The 22,854-nt window shown below is 39.9% G+C and overlaps 1 protein-coding gene across 1 annotated transcript in view; it reads left to right on the forward strand.

Annotated features, from left to right (window-relative positions):
* Positions 1-22,854, forward strand: part of RAB3C (RAB3C, member RAS oncogene family) — a 133,651-nt gene that overhangs the window by 64,403 nt on the left and 46,394 nt on the right. The window lies entirely within an intron of this gene.

Genomic DNA, 22,854 nt, shown 5'->3' on the forward strand with positions numbered 1-22,854 from the left:
AAAGGAACGCTAGAGTTAATATCAGTGTTCGCTGCCTTTACAAGTTATTTTAATATCAGAGAGCCTCCTAGCAGTGCTCTGAGGGATATGAATAGCATTTGTCATGTGCGCTCCACGTGCTCTCTTGCATGCTTTTCCCATGGGAGAACTGTGTTTGAGAGAGGATTTTGTTCAGAGTTTGTGCGATTTTTTCAGTATGTCTCTTTGGCTTTTTAAAAATTTATTTTAAGATATGCACTACTCTCTACTTCTTTCAGGACAGGCGGGGTCAGAAACATGTTTCACATTTAAAGTAAAAGGCAGTGATGCTGTGATGCCTGTTTCTAAGGGGAATTTCTGGCCAGCCTGATTCTTCAAGAAAAACTTTCTCTCTTTTACACTCTTCTACTTTTTATTGTGGTAGAAACTGTCACTGAACCTATGGAGCACCTTCCCTCTCTACACCTGGAGTTCTTCTTGGACTGTATATGCTGAGCCTGGTTCAGAGTTTCACCACTCTGAAAATAAGGGATGAGAACTTTAGCTTGATTCTGCTCTACAAGAAATGGGATCTTGGGTTGCCTAACATTTCCTGTGTAAAAGTGCTGGAGATGTAGTCATTCATACTCCTCCAGGGAAAGGACCAACTCCAGAACATGTCCCAGCTACTCGCCTCCATCAGTTATCTGTAGACTCTACACAGAATTGCTCTTTCCATTCACTAGAGAATCAATAAGCTTACATGGCTAGTATAGACCAGACAAATAGCTTTTGGACAACTGAATGTATCTGAGACGAGTCTCTTGCTTGATACTCAAAGAGAAGGACATATTTGCTCACTGTGACTTGTTACACCAAAGGGTTGCTCTGCCCATTTTGTACAAGATGGAGGCATCATGCTGAGTGCTTGCTGTTACACATTTGTGAGTACTGCTCTTTTCAACAGCATGAGACAGAATCTGCTACCTAACAGGAGGTAGCTGAAAGTGTTATTCATACAGGCTGCTCTGAAAGTCTAGCAAAAACAGGGAATCAAGGAGTACACCCAACCTCTCAGTTAAACCTGCAGTTGTGGCTGCCAACACCACTGCTTCCTGGGCCTGCCAGGTGAAGCATTTCCTTGCTTTCCCTCTGCTGTTCTTTGTCCACGGGCTGATTCTGTTCAAGCACTGGGTTAACTGGGTGATAATGGCTGTCTAGGACCAGTGGTAGTCTGCAAATCTCATTGCCCCATCTCAGGGCAAACCAGATGGCATGCCATGTATTATCTAGCTTCCTCTGACACAAAGGTTTCTTTATAGCAAGTGTAAATATGAGTACTTATTATTAATTTCCCCAGCTGTTTGTTTTCCAGTCTCCTAGATCTGGTATGGTTCGCACTCTTCGTCTCCTGGTGAAAAGTAACTAGGCATCATACTAATTAAAAAAAAAATAGTCCCTGTAAAATGAAACAAAAAAATGTTTTAAAACTCTGTAGTTCTTAAATAATTGTGAAATATTATTTTTATATCATTTTTATCTAGAATAAACAGTTGGCAGCTACTGTAGAAATTTGGTGGATAAGAGGGATTGCATTATTGTGTGCCAAGAGCTACTGAGCAGTCATCTGCATGATGGAAGGGGTGACAGAGAGGCGGAGTGCCTCACTTGTCAGGATGAGACATAGATTTGCTTGTTATTTTTAATTTCATGAGCCCAGTTGCCGCCCTGCTGTTCTTCCTGTTTTATTCTTCCCATCTCACAGCTGATAATTGATTCTGATTAGCCCGTGCTCCAATTTTGATAGTAATTACAAAACTACAGCATGCTTCTGAATGGGAGAGAAGTTAAAGAAAACTTGCAATTACCAATGCTGCAGGAAAGCAAGCACTGGGTATGAACATGGGCCTGTGCATTTGTGAAAGATATGGGGGGAGGGAGCGGGACCGTTTAAGCCTCTCTGGGGCTTAAAATGCTTTTCTGGGGGAAAAATGTGCCTCTGAAGGTGGTGGTGCCATTTCATATATGTACTCAGTGGGCCAAATACAAGCTCAAATCACACCAGCTTCAAGCTTGATCTAGAAACTGCACTGCAGTCAGGCCTATGAATCTACAAGTACCTTTTAGATTCGGATAAAGGAGTTTGGTTTAAAATGTGTGTTGGGATGATTCTTTAAAAGCAGTTAGTTCAAAGCAGTTGTACTGTCATTGAAAGGTGATTTTTCAGTCTAAAGTCTGGCTGACATGTCTCCTTTACAGCCACAGATGCATAGTAATGTTTCTAGGTGCCATGCCTGGGTCAGCATGAATCTATTCAGCTGTGAGAAATTCTGCATCTGACTATTAATATTTTACATTTAAAAAAATCAGTATCTGTATTTTTATCTCAGCATATTAGCACCAATATATGCAATAGTATAGTAGCCAAGCATTTATCCACCACCCTGTGAGACAGAAAAGCTTTTGCCTAAAAGCTTAAGTAAATGACTTGAAGGTCTAATAAACTTCAGCCACACTGCAGACACTTCAGGAAACATTCATATCTTACCTTCCCTAATTAAAATAAAAAACCTTTAAAAATTGCAAATAAGAATAACAACAAAAGTTGTAAACTAAATAGAGATTTTTTTTAAGGTTCAGAAACTTTTGGCATGAGAAATCCTGAGTTGGTACTGCTGATAGTTCTGCTGTATGTACACCCAGTGATTTATTGCCTTCAGTTTGAGCCAGAGGACGATGTTAAGAATACACTGCCAGTGCTCATGTCCATGTTCAATCACTTCAGAACTGCTTCCTTCTGGGGTATGTTCAACTTGTGTTCTCTAAATAGCTATGTCCCTGTATGGTTTCACATGTACTACGACAGATGCTGTTTAAATGAGCCTAGCTTGGCAGACAGTTCAGACTGACCTACAAAATTGACAGGTCCTTAATAATTATTTAGGAGACTCCCTTCTGAAGGGAACACAGGCCTAATATGCAGACTGGACACACTTCTCAGGGAAGTCTGCTGCCTCCCTGGGGCCCGGGTTAAAGATATGAAGAGAAAACTTCCTACCTTGGTATGGCCCTTGGGTTATTATCCATTATTGATTTTTCAGGTAGGAGGCAATGAAGTTACAACTAGAAGCCCAAGAAGAATCAAGAGAGCCTTCAGGGCTTTGGGACAACTGGTTAAGGGATCCGAAGCACAAGTAGTGTTCTCCTCTGTCCTTCCAGTTGCAGGGAATGATGAGGGAAGAAGCAGGAAGAGCCAGCTGATCAACACCTGGCTTCGAGCCTGGTGTCACTGGCAGAATTTTGGTGGTTTTGATCATGGGTCGGTCCATATGACAGCAGGTCTGCTGGCAACAGATGGGGTACACCTGTCTCAAAGGGTGAAAGTGATCTTTGCACAGGAGTTAGCAGGGCTCATTGAAAGAGCTTTAAATTAGATTTGAAGGGGGAAAGAGATAAAACCAGGCTTGCTAGAGATAAGCCCGAGGGTAGCATGCTAATGTTTGAGGGACAATGTGCTAGCGAGGTCCTTTGGTCTGCTGTCTCAGTGCAGGTAGGGGATGGAGATCATGCAGTAACAAAGACATAAGGCTTATTGATGTGTTAGAAACCACAGAAGCACCTGAGAATGGTCACATTGGAATTAGGGCTTTGTTCCCCCAGAAGGTGTCAGGATCAATAGCCCAACTGAAGTGCATCTACACCAATGCACGCAGCATGAGTAACAGGAGGAGCTGGAAGACATTGTGCAGCAGAAAAACTATGATATAGTTGCCATCACCAAAGCATGGTAGGATGATTCGCACAACTGCAATGCTGCAATGGATGGCTATAAACTCCTCAGAAGGGATAGCACCCTGCTCTAGGTGTTCCTGCTCAAGCAGGGGAGTTGGACAAGATGATATCCAGAGGTCGCTTCCAACCCCTACCATTCTGTGATAGGCAAGGAAGGAGAGGTGGTGGGAGAGCCCTGTATGTTAGTGTTTTGACTGTCTAGAGCTTAATGATGGTGACAATAGGGTTGAGTGGTTATCGGTAAGAATCACAGGGAATGCCAACAGGCAGACACCGTGGTGAAATTCTGTTACAGACCACCCAACCAGAACGAAGAGGAAGATGAAACATTCTATACGCAGCTGGGAGAAATCTCACAGTTGCTAGCCCTTTTTCTTTGCGGGACTTCAACTTTCCAGATGTCTGCTGGAAATACAATACAGCAGAGAGGAAACAGTCTAGGAAGTTCATGGACTGTGTGGAAGATAACTTCCTGACACAGCTGGTGAGGGAGCCAACTAGAGAATTTGCCCCACTGGACCTGTTGTTTGCAAACAGAGATGGACCTGTTGGTGATGTGGTGGTTGGAGGCTGTCTTGGGCATAGCGATCATGAAATGAAAGAGTTTTCGATTCTTGGAGAAGTAAGGAGGGGGGTGAGCAGAACTGCTACCCTGGGCTTCTGGAGGGCAGACTTTGGCCTGTTTAGGAGACCAGTTGACAGAGTCCCTTGGGAGGCAGTCCTGAAGAGCACGGGAGTCCAGGAAGACTGGACATTCTTTAAGAAGGAAATCTTACAGGTGCAGGAGCAGGCTGTCCCCATGTGCCGAAAGACGAGCTGGCAGGGAAGAAGACCAGCCTGTCTGAACAGAAAGCTTTGGCTGAACTCAGGAAAAAAAGGAGAGTTTATGAACTTTGAAGAAGGGGCAGGCAACTCAGGAGCACTACAATGATGTTGTAAGGTTATACAGAGAGAAAATTAGAAGGACCAAAGCCCAGCTAGAACTTAATCTGGCTACCACAGTACAGGACAATAAAAAATGTTTCTATAAATACATTAGCAACAAGAAAAGGGCTAAGGAGAATCTCCATCCCTTATTGGATGTGGGGGCAAAAATAATGACAAAGGACGAGGAAAAGGCTGAGGTACTTAATGCCTTCTTTGCCTCACTCTTTAATAGTAAGACCAGTTGTTCTCAGGGTACCCTGAGATGGACGACAGGGACAGGGAGCAGAATGAAGGCCCCATAATCCAAGGGGAGATTGTTAGTGACCTGCTGCACCACTTAGACACAAGTCTATGGGGCCAGATGGGATCCATGCAAGGGTACTGAGGGAGCTGGCAGAGGTGCTCACCAAGACACTTTCAATCATCAGTCCTGCCTAGAGCAGGGAGGTCCCAGCTGACTAGATTTAGCAAATGTGACTCCCATCTATAAGGGGCCAGAAGGAGGATCTGTAGCATCCCCTACAACATGACATTTGGCAGCTGAATTTACTTGGTATGCCAGTACTAGTTGTTGTTCCGGACAACGTTGTGGAAAAAATTGTTCCATTTCTTTAAATTATTAGCTTTTTCTTTCGTTTTAGCACCTCAAGTGAACTCTAAGTTAGCAGCCTCAGCCACAGTGCACTAGAAATTGTTTTTCCTGTGTTCTGTCGTGTCTTTTTTGTTATAAGCGACATGATGACATTTTTTGAATTGTCATTAAGAGAAAAAATAAAATTGGAAAATACATTAGCATGTTAATGGCCGAATGTAAGAAGTAAATTAAGCCCATTAAGTTAATGTCAGCACTGCCACATGCACTTCTAAAAGGCGTATGTTGTAAAGGTTTCCTTCTTTTTGCTTCCACCTCTAAAATTTCAGCCTAATATTCATGCTCAGCGTATGCTTGATCTACAGGCAGACTATTTTTCTTTTACCTCTCAATATTGAACTTAGTTCTATCATTGAAGAAAATCCATTAGTTGCTGTATATCAGGGAACAAATCTGGAAAGTGCTTCTAGGCAAATTTAGCCTCCATCCATCTTTGCCAGAACGTATGGCCTGACAAGCAGCACAGTTTGTGCAGTTCTGCTGCAGAGAGTGCAGATTCATGCTGTGTATGCCATCCCCCATGCACATCCTCAGGAGCTCTGTCCGGTGGGGCTCTATCCAGACATGAACTGCTTCATGTCTGCTGGTGACAGCAACCTCCACACAACAATGCAGCTTAGAGCCAGCTGGAAAAATATTCTCATAGACCATGCTGATATTAAATTTATTAACTTGGGCTTGATATGGACAGAGCACCAAGCAGGTGCAAGAAGTTGCACGTTGGTGGATAATTTCATGTCATTCTATTTAAAACAAAAGAATGAAATGCTATTATTGCATAAAATATATTCTGTGGAAAGAAAAGGGTGAAATTTAAGGATGAATATTTCAAAAGAATCACAACTTGGTATATTTTTTCATTTGTGTCTAAGTCTTTCTTCTGCACAACAGATGGACGTAAGGGGAAAGGCGAGTGGTACTCTTTACAGATATAAATATAGGAAAGAAACCCACATTTTACATGGTTAATGGTTGCAATTACATGAAATTTACGGTTTTCCCTTTTAACGTTCACTATTGGAAATGGACTTTTGTTATGTACAAAATGACACTAAAATTCTTTTCACTTTTTCTTTTCACTTCTTATTCCTGTGAGAAGAACTAAGGCCAGTGAAAAATTAGAATTTTTTTCTAAAAACTGTATTTTTTCTCACTCAATATTGTATCAAGACATTTATCAAAAAGTTATTCTTGGTGGAAACAAGGTGTTTTAAAATATTTAAACAAAACTCTGTATTCTGGGTCAGTTTGCTTAGCTCTGTGATGACAACTGATCTTTTCCCTCAAAACTCTGTCGTCAAACTTTGGCTCACAAATGCTAAACTGGTGCTAGCTCAAACCACATACATGTTTTCCAGTTTCACAGACCCACTCCAAAGTCTTCCACAATGTTTCTCCAGGCATACCCAAAAAAAGAGTACCCTTGCATTTCAAACTCAAGGGCAGGGCATATTCCTAGAGATTTGAGGAGCAGCATATACTGCAACTGAGTCTTCCTAAAAAAAATAAAAATAAAAAGGCACCCATGATGACAGGAAAATGTTGCAAATGGATTGTCTCATGTTTTTTAATTACAGGTTTCTATAATTTTCAGTGGGTCACTCATGACAGAACAACAAAAAGTATTCAATGCCATCCAAACTATTTATTTGTTGGTTGAAGTTTTGGATGTGCCAGAAAGGGATGTATTACCCTCTCTTATCACTGACATTGCCAAATACATGGCTTTAGGTTTGCCTGGAAAACTCTCAGTGACAAAAAAGAATATAGGCTGTTTTTTTAAAGGCTCTTCCTGATAACATATCTGATGTTAGGCTTAAACATCACTGTAGCCTGGACAGCATTGCTTTGATCAAGATGTTTTCTTATCTTTTTCTTTCTACTAAACCCAGAATTTAAATATGCATATTACACATGGAAATTTATGCAAAACCTTATCCAAGTGATTTTGTCTTGAAAACAGAAAACCTTTCATTTAAAAGTTCAAACCTCATCATAAAATGTTTTCAGTAGGTTTACTGTCAAAAAAATGATTCATGCATTGTAGCAATTAATCAGGAAAGACAGCTGTTAAGTTTTCATTACACTTTTCATTCTTTCCTATTTTTAAGTTCTTAAACCATCAAAAGAAACATACTTGTGGAACTGAAATTAGCCATATGTTGTTCTTGGTCCTGTTGACTCTCACTCACACTTGCTCCTTTCATTCATTTTGCTGTGGGATTAAGTGCTTCTGCAGAAGGTCCTACACCTACCTTGAACCTCCTTCACTATAGATATGCCATTGTCTTAGATACTAGGCAGCCACCCGATATCATGGTGTTAATTCAGCTGTCCTCAGCTGCATGAAATCATATTAATGCTGCCAGTGGGGAGTCTAATAAGAAAAGTGAATAAATACTGCCTGGACAGAAATCTCTCGGGGTGCTCCATGTCTTTATTTTCCCTCAAATTTGAGATTGGATAGCACAGTCATGAAGTCGTTGATAGCAATCATTCACCCAGATCCCGCTCAGTCACTGGTGCTAATCTCTGTAATATGCTTCAGGAATTCACCAGCAAGATTACGTCACCCTTGAATTCCACTGACCCTAAGTGGCCTAGCGATTGGCTTAAATAACTGTGTATTATTTTTTTATTACTATTTCAGCTCACATGGTAGTTGATTAGGACTGCTGTTGGTCATAACTAGACATGACTTATTGCAGCATCATGGATTGCAGCCTCTCTTTTAGCACCAGCTGCAGACTGGTAACTACATCATGAGTGTGGCTGCACCTCCTTTATGACCCCCACCCCTACAGATAAGGGCTGCAATTCTGGGGGTTAATTTTTTCTCCTCTTATTAGAGCTGGGCAGTAGTAAGGAAGGCTGCCTCATTCCTTTCTTAGGTCCTTCTTCCTCACTCATAAAAATGTGGCAGTCCTGTCTGATATGAAACCACCAGTATCTTCTGTTTGGGAAAACATGAAAAACTAGCAAATCATGCTTGGTTACTATCTACATCTGGCAAGAAGAAAGGTTGTGCTTAACTATCCCCATACTTCAGTTCTAGTTCCCAGGAGCATACGTGGTAGAATTATTCTGTAGTTTGTGTGGTTCTGCCCATTGCTCTTTACAATCACACAGCAAGAAACAGAACATACCTATTTTGTAGCCTGCTATCCCTCAGCCAGTAACCGAACTGAACATCAATCATTAATAATAATAGTGCAGATGTGACAGTGTGAACACAAACTTGGTTTGTTGGACTGGAAATTTCACTGTGGAGTTTCATTGCATGACTGAGGAGACAATATAGATACTGACCCATTCAAAGAACTGTTGTCAAATAAAGCAGGTGTCTTCCACTCTGTACCAGATCCTGTTCTTCTTTAGATATGGTCACTGAGGGTTACACTGAGGTAGATGAAAGCAGACCTGATGATCAAATTAACGTCTAAATGCTGCCATGCTGAACTGCTATCCATTAATTAGACCATGCTAAGATACTCTTAATGAGATTTTCAGTTTTGTCTCTTTTTTCCTATGATAATGCTTTTATTTTTCAAAAAGTTGAAGTGGAAAATGCCTCTGAGAGGCCAGTGGTGAGCTGTTGGATTTTATTAGGAAGACAAACAACTTAAGCATGGTAATATAACCATATGCCAAAGGAGGTATATGAAAGACTAATTCCAATATTTGGTCTAGCCTGTCTCTTTATTTTATAGAGAGACACATCCAGTAGCAGAAGAAACAAAACCTGGCATGTTATCATCAAGTCACAATATTTATTTTTGTTAATAATAAATTTCATAAAATCTTGTGGCAATGATAGGTTTTATTGGCTGAACAGGAAGAAATATACTCTTTTTATCTCCCTGTGCACGTTGACAAAGTTACACACTGTCGCTCAGCATTCCCAAAGGAAAGCTCTGCTGCCAGCCAACATGTGACTCTTATCAGTGACTCAGTAATATCCCTGAACACTTCACACTCTCAGCTCTAGTTGCAGAAGATTTACTTTTCCCCATAGTCTAATACTCTAAATCTGTTATTCTTAACTTCTGAGGAATGTCACGGCCCCTGCACCAAACCCAAACCTTGAGATTTGCTGAAGGAGCTGTTCCTTTGGGGGATTTCAGATTTTCAGTAATCTTCTGTGGATCGGGATATATGTCAGTAGCACTGCAGGCTTCGGTTTCATTCATGCAGCCTGGAGGTTACTTGTTCAAAAACCAAACAAAACCGAAGCTGTACAAGTCAGCACCAAAGCAGCGTACAGCCTTGTGGGCAGTCTGAAGAAGTTCAACTGAGTTCCCTGTCTCTCATTAGCTTCCTCACCTCTGCTCTCCTCAGGCTTCTTACTTCCTCCTGCTAGCTCTTCTGCTTTTGATTCCTCCTTTCCTCTCCATCTGATTTCAGCATGGCTTGTTTAGAGTGTCAATCATTGGCAGTTTTAAAAGGAAGATAGCCATGTGAGATACAGGTTGTATGTGGGTGAGTAAAACAAGTTCTACTGTAATTCAGCTCTCTGATCAAGCAGGAAAAGTGCTGTCAATGTTCTTATATTGGAACTGAAAGTGCAAAGTGACATGCCAACATAACCCAGTAATAGTGTTTATTTTCAAAGCATAACTTAATGCTATTTAGCTCTGGCCTGCAAATGAAGCAACGTTTAGAGTGTCTATCCTCAGACTATTGCAAGGCCTTGACCATTAAACTAAGACATTTGCAGTGAATGCATAATAACAAATATTTTCAATTTTTTTAAAAAAAAAGTCTTTTTTTTCAGTCCCATTTGTTGTTTAAGCCACTGCCAAATCCATACAGAGAATATCAGACCATGAACAATGTAACTTTTGGAAACCTCTGTTTCAAGTAAGTCATGAACAGTGACTTAAGATAGATCTTAAAACTATTATGGTGGTAGGTTCCAGCTGGCTGCCAGAGCAGATTGCGTGGCACTTGAAGAACTGTAATTTCAGCTTCTTAGGAAGCTCAGGACACAGATATTTTCTGAACAGACTATGTCGGTACAAATCCAGACCTGTAAAAGCATTGCAATCTAGCTCTGTCTGATTGCCACAAAAAATCCAAAGCTACAGCGTCAAGAAGGAATTTACATCAGGAAATCTATTTTTATCATATGCATGTGTGACTAGTATCCCCTGCTCCCAAGCCCTGGTAATATGGTTAGCATAACTAACACCATTTTATAAGACAAACAGTTGTTCTCTGTGTCCGAGCTGGTCATGTATTCATTCCCTTTCCCCTCATTATCAGACTCTAAAGATCTTGTGAACCAAATAGACAAACCAAACAGATTTCTTCTTCCTCTCCCCATTGGCCTTAAGACTCCTGGCTTCCAGGCTGATTACTCCCTTCCTAACCAGTCTTGAAAGTCCCAGGCACCCAGCCAACCCAGTGGTGATGACCCTGTCACAGAGCGGGGAATCATAACCCAGAGCACTGTCTACAAAATTAAGCAGTTACAAATCCTAAGTGGGGAACCTGGGCTGGAGCTGCTGCTGGACAGTGAGACCTGGGTTCCCCTGGTTAGCCAGGGATGCCTCCAGCATCATCTGAGTCCTCTGAGGACTGAGTGACTCATCTTCTTTTATACGATTCTTGAGTCTAGATTATGATTGTTACAGTGATACAATACCATGTATTAAAATCTGACCCAGTCTGCAGAGAGTCTAAGTGATTAGAAATCATAAGTTAAGTTAAATGAGGTCTAAGTGATTAGAAATTGTACTTTAAGTTAAGGTATAAGTAATTAGAAATTGCATGTTGTGGTCTAAGTAATTAGAAATCTTAAGTTGTAAGATAAATTCTGTATTATGCTACTTATAGATTGTACTACATTGATTCTGCTTGTAGAAATCCTGTGCCATTCTAATAATAATTTCTGTGCTATACTAATCATAAAATTCTATTAAGAAAATAAAGCTTTAACTGTAACTACAATTTAGTACTGCCAAGGATTCCTAATAGAACCTGTCTGTCCCCTTAGTGTCAGGTGACAGAATGTTAAAGACAAATAAACATTTCTGACTTTCTATGTTTATGAATATAGAGTTGTTATAAAATAAGGAAAAAGAAGGGAAAATATCTTGTTAGTCCAAATTAGAGGTTCTACTTCTACACAGTGCTTGCTCAGGTTTCCTACAATACAAAAGGCATTAAGGCCCATCTCTTTCTGGAAAATACCTCAGTGCTGGGGAAGATCAGGAATCAGACCATCTTGAGTGCCATCACATGGCACATACAGGATAACCAAGTGATCAGGCCCAGGCAGCATAGGTTTAGGAAAGGCAGGTCTTGCTTAACTAACCTGATCCCCTTCTATGACAAGGTGACCCACTTAGTACATGAGGGAAAGGCTGTGGATGTTGTCTACCTGGACTTAAGTAAAACCTTTGAGAGTGTTCCCCACAGCATTCTCCTGCAGAAACTGGCTGTTCATGGCTTGAAGGGGTGTACTCTCCTCTGGCTAAATATCTGGCTGGATGGCCAGGCTGAAAGGGTTGTGGTGAATGGAGTTAAACCCAGTAGGCGGCTGGTCACAAGCACTGTCCCCCAGTGCTCCGTTTTGGGGCCAGTCTTGTTTAATATCGTTATCAATGATCTGGATGAGGGGATCAACTGTGTCCTCAGTAAGTTTGCAGGCAACACTAAGCTAGGCAGAAGTATTAATCTGCTTGAGGGTAGAAAAGCTCTGCAGAGGGACCCAAACAGGCTGGATCGATGGACCGAGGTCAACTGTATGAGGTTTAACAAGGCCAAGTGCCAGGTCCTATACTTGGGCCACAACAACCCCTTGCAATGCTACAGGCTTGGGGAGTATCCTGGCTTGTATCAGGAATAGTGTGGCCAGCAGGAGTAGGGAAGTGATCGTGCCCCTGTACTCGGCACTGGTGAGGCCGCACCTTGAATACTGTGTTCAGTTTTGGGCCCCTCACTACAAGAAGGATATTGAGGTGCTGCAGCTTGTCCAGAGAACGGTAATGAAGATGATGAAGGGTCTGGAGAGCAAGTCTTATGAGGAGTGGCTGAGGGAGCTGGGGTTGTCTAGTCTGGAGGAGGCTGAGGGGAGACCTTATTGCTCTCTACAACTACTGAAAGGAGGTTGTAGCCAGGTGGGTGTTGGTCTCTTCTCCCAAGTAACAAGCGATAGGACAAGAGGAAATGGCCTCAAGTGGTGCCAGGGGAGGTTTAGATTGGGTATTAGGAAATATTACTTCACTGAAAGGGTTGTCAAGCATTGGCCTAGGCTGCCCAGGGAAGTGGTTGAGTCTCCATCCCTGGGGGTATTTGAAAGACATTTGGACGTGGTGCTTAGGGAGATGGTTTAGTGGTGAACTTAGCTGTGTCAGGTTATTGGTTGGACTTGATTTTAAAGGTCTTTTCCAACCTGTATGATTCTGTGTAACAAAAAGCACAGAAGAACCTGTCTCCTATCTGGACAAGGTTTTGTTTATTTATTAAATAGACTTTAGCAGAAAACATACTTCAACAGCACCTAATTTCTCTAGACATTGTGTGATACCCTTGCAAATCTGGTAGTGAAAACAGTGAGCCTTGGAGGTCATAAGCTGCTTATAAAACTCCCCAGAGGGACCAGAGGAGGGACTGCCTTTCAGCTTTAATCTTCCTCTGTGCTGGCCACCAAGCAACTGAGGACCATCTCCGTGGCTGAATCTGTTGCTGTTGCCTTTGCTGTGTAACACAATGCTGGACAGAAAGATGCAAGATAGTTGAGATGCCCCAGTGAGATTCTGGGATAACACTGGTTCCAATACTTAAGACAATATCCTCCATCCTAACTTGGATATCACTGTGCAGTTCTTAGTTCATGCAGTATAGACTTTAAGTACATATTATTCCTGCAAAGTCATTGCAGTTCTCCCTGTGACAAAACCCGGCATACATAGCCGCAGCAATTTAGGGATGTTCATTGTAAGGGGTCAGGCAGTGACAGCTCAGTGATCACATGTGACAAGTGTTTCATCTATACATTAGTGCTTCAGCAGAAGATTGTGAACCATGGTTTCAGGGGAGTTGGGGAGAGGGAATTAGAAAGTACTGGGTCTGTGAATAACTTCTAGAAACATGGAGCAAAATGTGGAGAAGCAGATGGTCCTTCTTTGGTCAATTCTAACTCTACCTGAGATAATAAGGACCTCACTCCATCCTCTCCTCTTTCCTGCCACCATTGGGATTTTTAAAAATGCAGCTAAAATTTGATTCACCCATGGAATCATGAGAAGAGTTGTAACTGTCCAATGTTCACAGCAGGGAAGGCTTTCATAAGCTCTCTGCTCCCCTCTACTTGTAGCAAACATGCTGTTCCATGAGTTCACATCATAAGAGGAACAAATTCCAAGTGGAAGAATAAATCAATGTATTTTGTCTTGAAATGCCTCCTGTCACTTGCACTGTAAATCTCTATTTATAGTGCTTTGTTCACAGCAAGTGAAAAGAAAGCGTTCTTTCAATTAAAAAACAATCAATAGAGAATGGCTCCCCTGGAAAATCATAATACTGGCAAAGATGATTTCAGGCCCAGTTTGACGGAGACAGAACTGTATGATTTCCCCAGTTCTTCCATATCTACATTTTAAACTGTGCCTTTCAGACATACATTAAACTAAACACTAGCATCTGTCATGTGAGGTGGTTGTTTTTCCTGTTGTCCCTGGAGGGCAAAACTCTGTAGGAAATCCATATTAATTGAACACATTAAATTCACACTTAGCTATGTGTATATATCATCAGAGGCAAAGTGTACTAAGGGAAGCAAAAATAAAGAAAAAAACCCAAATAAATTCTGTTTCAAAACAATTCTGAAGAAAGGAGTCTAGCAGTTTCTGCTGCTAGTCAGTGAGAGGAGCCTGCATATCACAGCTCCCTTGCTACAAACAAGAAGATAATAGAACTGAATATTACAGGCTCTGGGAGAAAAGGAGAGAACAAAATATGAACCAGCCAGAAAGGATAAGGGTGCAGACCTTCCTTTGATGTGATATTTAGTGTCAGTCCTTTCAGTTTTGCTTGCTGGGGGTGAATTGGCCAACACATCATTAAGGCCCAGTGACAAGTCACCCACAAGAAACCTGCATGTGCAATTAAAAAAGAAAAAAAAGAAGAGACATAGATTAAAATTGCATGTGTGTAGGTTGCAGAAACATTGAGAGAAATAATAAATACCACTTTTGTGTGGTATTTTTAGATATGCAAATTGAAATTAGCCATCTTAGCCTCTCTCCATATTTAGTGCAACCTTTATAATCTACATTTTTTCTGAGCTTTTAAACCACAAATGCTCAGTGCTTTATATAGCTGTTGAAGTTGTATTTCTAAGCAGATTTAAAGACATTCCCTTCATAGATCAAGGAAAATCAATATTGGTAATTCATCTTAAATACAAATGCTTATTCATCTTTTATAATCTTCACAGAGTTTTGTTGTCTATGTGTGTATTTTCATGAGTACATTACAGAAAATACAAAAGTAACCAAGAATGATGAGGAAATGTTGCCTCTAGCTGAAATTTCATACAATATCTGTTAAGAGAGATTTCTATTCTGAAAATCGTTACTGTTTAAAATGACTTTTCAGTCTCCATGGAGACTCTTCACTGGGTTAGTTAGTGCAGTCAAAGCTTAGATATATCAACAGAAGCATAGGTACCATGGCTAGAGGGGAAGTCTGGGTTTATCTGAGGTTCTTAAAGTGCTTTTCATATTGTCTACCACAGTAAAACAGTCTTCCAGATCCAGTGTGTTACTAAGAACAGAAAAACTAATATTTTCCTCACATTTAAGTCAAGGTTTTAAAATATAAATAGTTATTTAGGTGTCTTCATTTTTGCCCTCCCAAAGGACAGAACTTCCAGGGCTCATATTTTCAAGAAATTTGGGGTATGTTACAAGCTCTTTTATAAGACTGTCTAAACTGCAAGCCTTGATCTAAATCTTAATTTGTTTCAATTCCAGTTCTATACTTAAATATTTCTCTTCCCAATGAAGTCACACAAGGAAAATCCAGTCAGACAGTACAAGAGTCATACTGCCAGCTTAATGTGAAATGTCCCAGGAGGCAAAAGGAAACTGTGCAACAGGGTGACAAAATTGCAGCTCTCTTAAAGAGACCAAAAGAGCTGTCCCACACAGCAAACAAGGAATTGCAGACAGAGTGAATGAATCATCTGAGGCCCTGTCTCCGTTTTGGAGAGGATGGTGAAATGGGCAGAAAGGAGATTTTAAAGAAAGGGTCTGAAAAAAAGTAATAAGCCCTCCAAGTCACCCAATGAGAACCAAAAGCGTTTGCCAAGAGCGGTAGTTATGCTGGAAAGCAGATATATTTCTAGTAAAGAAGGACCGGATGGTGATCAGACATCCTTCAGAACTTTCCTCGGGTGAGCTTCTGCAGTAGCTGAAGGGCTCTCGCTGAGGGGCACAGTCCTTGCAGCGGGAGTGGGGGGTCACAGGACTGTGGGAGGTATCACAGGGACCTGCAGGAACCAGAAAATGCCACTCATCAGAGGGAACTGAGTGAGGGCTGGGGAGTGAGGCAGCATGAATCATCCCTCACCGCTTGAGCACCTGTCTTCAGACTGTAACTGGGATGGAGCAGGAGGGCTCACACAGCAAAATCACTAAGAAGCTGCCACTGGAAGCTTGTCTTTATTTGGTATTTCTGTTATTGATCTTTATTTAATTCATACATCTCCTCATGCTGACTTCTCTCTGTAGTCTCCACTGCAGCTCTTTAAAAATCGTTTCTCACTACACTGTGGCTATCTTCCATACTCTGTAGCCTACTGACATCTTAATTCTCATTGGTGTTCTTAGTTTTTCTTCTGAGTCTGTAACACCAGCATCTTCTTGAGACTCCTCTTCCAAAAGTAGGGTTTATCCCCTCTTCACTTAACTGCCAAAAGGCTTCATGGGAAGGGATAAAAGGACTAAGGGAAAAGGCTTTTGCTAGGAAGAAGGAGAATGCTGCAGACTGAAAGCGCTTCATAAAGTAGAAGGAGGTTTGTAAAATGTATTTAAACAAGTCTTGGAATGGTTCTGTTTTCACTTAGGGGCTGCCAGACCCCACTCGCAGATACAGATATATTGCTTGAAAGCCTCTGAAGCAGCTCTTTTGTATTTCAGTTCAATTTTATGTAAGAAACTGCTGAAGTTGACTTTTCTGCAGCAAAGTTTATCTTGAGAACAGTGCAGCAAAAGACCAAACAAAGGTGTTTCAATATTGATCTGGTATATTCATGGCACAAAGCTGAACCTGATCATGACAGTCCTTTCTCCACAAAATCATTTCCTGAGCACGATGGGCTGGAATGCACTTTCAAAGCACACAGCTTAAACCAGCAGAGCACTGTGCTATCAAAAAAGAAGTGCTGGAATGGCTTGCAAAAGCACAGTTATCCCCACTTTATATGGGCAGCACCCTGCTGTAAGAACATAGTCAGCCCTTCTCCCTGAGCATGGCTGGTAACCCACACTGCATTCTGAAGGAAGAATTTCAAGTACTAGAGTTCATCCATGAGTTACAGAAAGGTGATGAAAGTAAAGGTTTATATTAAATTACTGGATAGGTTAAGGCAGTTCATATCTCCATGTGGTATGCAAAAGTGAAGACAGCTCGACATTCTCTCCTATGCTCCTCTGCTCATGAAATACAGATTTCATTACTTCATTTTTATTGTGTTGCTTTTTGGTGTTTTTGTTTATGCTGAAGGCACTGTCACACTTTCCTAGGTATACTTAATTGAAAAGTATTGATTCATTACATTGGTTGCTCTCCTGTTTGATTTTTTGCTTTTTTACTCCCATGGCCAATTTCTTACACATGAGAACCTGCTGCAGAAAGACCTGAAGTCCTCCACACTATTAAAAATCAGGTTTTAAATATCTTTTGCTTTCTCATTATCAGCTATAGCTAAGGCCATCAAGGATTAAATCAGCCAATCCTTCCTAATTAAGTGCCTGAAAAATATGAATGCTTGGAGTATTGCTTATTTAATAATCAGCAGTTAATCAGCATTTTTAACATTTCTTTTGATTACCATTTCCTGGTGATTATTTTTGTTTTAAATTGAAATCTGCATTTATTAAAAAACCCGTGGAAACTAAGGGAGCGAAAAGAAAGAATTTCTGTAAAGAATGAGTACATACCTTACTGTGGAGTATATGATTTCTTTCTGAGCCTTAGCAGTGAAGTCTGCTGGGAATACCTTTCCGTTTTGCTTAGGATTTAGACAGGGGAGAAAGAAGCCAAAGGCATGAAGAAAATGAGATGGAATCTTTTCTGTTAAATCAGGTGACTAATTATTTTGTTGTGGTTTTCTCCTTGTTCTCTGTGGACATAAAGGTGTAAATTGGGATAGTTGTGGGATGTAGGGATTATTTCCTTGGGCTTTGGCCAAAGAATATAATAAAACAGAAAAAAGCATGAGTGCAAAACAAAAGGCCCAAATTAAATGGCTATAAGAAAGGGGTTTAAGAGTGTGAATAGTGAGAACTGTGTTTAAGAAGAATAGGAAAAAATGGTAAGAATCATTTCACTTTTTTAAGGAAAGTGAATTGAGAAATAAAGTGGTTCTGATGGGCTTTCATCAGGTCAGCAGCATTGGCTGTACTCATTCCAGTCATTTTCCATTTTGGGAAACTCCTGGTGCCTTCACTGATGGCTGACAAGCAGTGCACATTTTGTGCTAGCTCACATGGAGTGAAAGAGCAGTGTTGCTCAGCCTCCAGGCCAGGGCAATTTAAAGCCAGTGCAAGTTGTATTCAGAAGCCACAGGAATCTGTCTGCTCAGCCAGGGCACATGCCAGGGCTGGCCAAGCTTACTGGACCACCGGTGTCCTTGATGTCATCAGCAGAGCTTTAGACCTCCATGGGATGGGGTTCAAGAATATAAGACTCAAGTTTTAAGCAAATTCCAGACAAATTCTGAGACACATTGCCATGTTCACAGTAAAAATACATGAAAATGTATGCCTCCTGATATATATAAAACTGTAGAGATGAAAAATGAAAATAAAATACACTGCAGCTGAGCTTGTTTCTTCCTCCATACATTTACTGCTTTGCTCAGTATCTTAATTCATTGTAGCAGCTCATTTATAATATCCGTTTATTTAAACACAATACTATATAGTCACATATCTGTAACTTAGTGAGCAGGTGGCAAATATAGCATAAACTAGAGACATAACAAACACCAGAGTGTCTGTTGAGCAAAGCACATCCAATGTTTGGTGTCTCACCCACATTAAAGAAAACAGAGACACTGGGTTTTAAAGTATCTAAAAAAAACTTCAGCCAGCATGTTGCTTCTCATGGTGATTAAAAGGACATTGCCACTGTATTCCTTGTGCAAGTTAAAACTTAAAGTACGTTGTTTATAGATTAGCATTAATATTGTGTAATTATTTGGACTAGACCTCGCACAAATTACACATCTGGAGTGCTTTATTGTCATTTTCAAAAATGCATGACTATTAAAGGAGTACTTGGAAGATCTACCAGTTGAATACCATTTTTCAGTTTTCAGAACTGAAGAAATAGTTAGGTTTCAGCTCTTCAGCTTAAGCAACTGTGCTGTTGATGAGTAGCCAGTATCAGCTTTCCCACATACATTTCATGATTTTTGATGTTCCTGATCTGTACTGAGCTATGACCAAAAAGAGAAGAAAAAATCTAGGGAAGAATGGAGTCACAAATATGAAAGTATTAACATACAAAAGATTTCTACTTTAGGTAAAATGCAATCTGTGATGACACACTGTTGACAGATGTTTTGGGTAGGAAGGGGTTGATCTTCAACTAGACAGAGTTAATTAGAATAATGGAAGGATATGAGAATGAGGTCTGTAAAATATATTACTTATACTTGTATGTCAACACATAACAGGAAAAGGAGACAATTGGACTTTTGGGGCATTATGAACTGCAAAGAGATTATAGCCTAATTGTTGACAGTTTGTCCATGTGAATGATTTTTATGATGGATTTTTAAACTCTGTTGGCAAAGTGTCAATAATTATCTGATCTGAACACAGTATACACTGAAGAAGGACCTAGAAATAAATGCTGTGATAATAATTTTCAGCTGAGCTCTGCCAGATACATGTCCAGCATTTTAAAGACAAGTAGGTTCCTGTATACAGGCAGAGAGTATATCCTATCTAACCTGCAGCTGGCTGCATCGCTGGGCTGGGCAAGTCCTGCTTCTGTGGCCAAACTAAAACAAAATATTTCAGTCAGTCCAGGAATCTTCTCTTTTATCTCCAAAAGAATATTATTACCAAAGTAAGAACTGGGGAGAAAGATATCAGAGTGAAGAAAATATTTTGTTCTCTCTTAATACTGTTAAGACTTTGTGGTGAAAGGGACTGTGTGACTTGCAAAGGAATCAGTTTTGGTTTGTTTCCATGGGTTGGCATTCTGAGGTAATTTTGCACCTTTTTCAGTGTTTTAAATGTTTTCAGACCTTTACCAAGGACCATGAGGGATAATAATACCCCTTTTTAAAAAAAATTACATGTAATAGCACAGTTTCAAGAGCTGGTATTTTAAAGAAAATGTTGGGTTTTATGACACGTTTTAAAAGAAATAAAATCTTGGCATTTGGAATGCCACAGACATATAATCTTTAATATATTTTCTTGCAAGAAACATACTCTACCACAAACAAGTCCATCTGGTTTTGGCTTTCCTTTCTTTCTGCTTATTCCCCAGCTTGGGCTTTCTATGGTGGCAGGGAACAGAAAGTAAATTCACCCAAAATAGTTCAGACCAGATGATAATTCGTATAGACACCAGACAGGCAACCTGACTGCTTCTGGGATTTGATGTCACATCTCTGTGATGCTGCATTGCATTGTACCACCTAGACATCCAGACTACATAGGACGATCCCTAAATAAGTAACACATGGTGCTGTACACATGCTTTTCATTTGTATTTGTGTGTGTATATCATCCCTACATTAATGATCCCTTCTGTTTTCACTTTTCTATACCCTGAAGTTTAATAGGATATGATGAGAAAGGTATATTGATTTAGTCACAGTTACCCTCCTATTGTTAATGCACTGCATCAAAGGTCTTATCAGAACTCAGTGCCAGCTGTAACAGGCTTCATGCAAAAATGCCATGTAAAATGACAGCTCTCACAAAAATAAAACAAGCCTTTGGAGCTGAGGTCATGAAAGACAAAATAATGCTAAATATTTGGTGGAACTTTATCCCATGTGTATAAGTTCTGTAATAAGATAGGGAGTGGCTGGTTTCCATTAAAAAATTGTTTACCTATATTCATTAAGTAGTTATTGTAAAGAAGAGAATATGTTGGCCAAAACATTTTTAAGTGTTCACAAATACTTCAAACGCATTGGAAACAAATTGCTGTCAAGTAGATTATGACATCCTTCTACACTTTTGCTTTTCTGTTCTCAACTATCTTTCTCACTTTAAAGGCTTAAAAGTGTGGAGGAAACAAAGAAATACATATAAGCAGTACACAAATACTCAAATGTTGATAGGAAGACATTTTTGTATGAACTTTGCAAAAAGTTCCACCTTAAATCCATACAGAGCCGTTGGAAATAGGTCAACACTGAGCATCTTGTTATTTGATGAAAGAATTCAAACCTGTTTCCAAGGTAACCAATCCTCTCTCTATAAATCTCTGCCTTGCCTCCACCTGTTTTGTGAAGCTGAATGCTTTTTTAATTTCCTGAGATATAGTTTGAACTTTAACACACACGTGTACACACACCCCACATGCTGATTTCTTTCCACTGTGACAAAGGAGACAACAGAAGTAAATAGGAGGTGGTTAATATTTAAACTGTTAATGCAGGTGTCTCAATAGCACTCTTTTAGAGGTATTGTAAGTGGTGCCAAGCAGCACTTGACCAAATAGCTCTTACAGGAAAAGCAGATTAATTTTGGATGAATTCCTGGGTACTTGGATGTCAGGTCACTGTAGTCTCCTTTGTTCTCTGCCTCTACACAGGCTAGGAAGGATACTGTATTTTATAGAGAGCAATGAGGATGTGTCAATAGAGGCAAATGATATTCAGTAATATCTTTTAATGCACAAATTGCCATATTCTCTGTTGCATTAGGTAGTTGCTCCACACATCTGATAATAGCATGTAAAGGCAGAATGCTTACTTTAGAGAGTTCTCTTGCACAGTCCACACACTTCTACAAACACTAAAATATTTTTTATGAAAGATCTGAAAGATCATTCTTTTCTTCATAAAATTATTTTTTCTGTAGAGATAGTAAGTGTTTGGGAGGGTAGCAACAAAAAATGTATGGCAGGATAGCACAGAATAGTACACAGTGGAGGGAGGCAATGAAAAAGAACCTCGCAAAAGTATTTCTTTTATCTGGAAAAAAGCATGGACGTGATACCTAATTAAGGATATTCTAAATATTGCTAGAATTTTATGGAAAGCATGTTCAATTATAATTTGTTTTGGTTTGTTTAAATATTGACCCTAAAGGCAATGTAGAGTTTCCTAAAAATGTTTCAGAGTAAAATAAAACAAAGCAATTCCTGCAGGACAGAAACTGCTCCTGCTCTGAAGCAGTAAGAGTTGTATAAAATCTATAGCTCACCTTTAATAGAGGACTTAATAATGATATAAAACATTTTCTTCTGTATAATAATCCAGTAGTAATGCTCTAGATCTACTAATCTATTAATCATATAACTCACTAATATTAATCAAAGAAAGTCTAATTGCCTTAAGTCATTCATAAATTACTTCTCTGCAGTCTGGTAATACACTTTTGGTTTAGCTTTTGAAACATTAATTTGTTATCTGAAAAGTGACCGGTTTTATCAGTTAGATAAATCAGCTTAATAAAAGATAGTTCCTGTGACAGGCAGTGTCTCAAATAAAAGAAACAGGTGATTCACCAAATAAAGTTCTGCCAAGGTCTCTTCAACTATATATGAGTGAATACAGTGCTGTTCAGATATCCACACCTTACATTTAATTCGTAATTCCAAGGATCATCTTAAACTTCAGCTTGAGAGGGTGTTGTATTTAGTCTTCCACTGACAGAATTAGAAGAAGAAAGTGACTGTCATGAGTAAACTTCAAGGCTTGCAATTGCTTTGGGTAACTCTAGTGAAGATGGCTTTCAGAAGCACTTCCACCTGTAACAGAAGTTCTGCAGGGTCTCAGTGCAGCGTGCACAGTTCAAGGAGAAGCAGTGAAATGGATTCATGTTTCTCTTATGACAGTCATTAGCATTTCTCTAACAGCCTCTTCTGGAAAATGTCTTATAACAGTCAGCATAAAATACATCATAGGTCATTTCTGCCTACATCATCGGGAAAGGAAAATGCATCCTTTGTATATGGGCATATTTATTTTTAAAGTATTTATTTTACAATATTCCTTAATTAAAGTTGTTGATATTGTAGTATCCTGCTTATGTTTTTTTTAATAGCCTTTAACATTTTGGTCAAAAGAGAAGACCTATTGTGTTATTTTA

Source organism: Phalacrocorax carbo, chromosome Z, assembly GCF_963921805.1.
Source record: "Phalacrocorax carbo chromosome Z, bPhaCar2.1, whole genome shotgun sequence".
Taxonomy (NCBI): domain Eukaryota; kingdom Metazoa; phylum Chordata; class Aves; order Suliformes; family Phalacrocoracidae; genus Phalacrocorax; species Phalacrocorax carbo.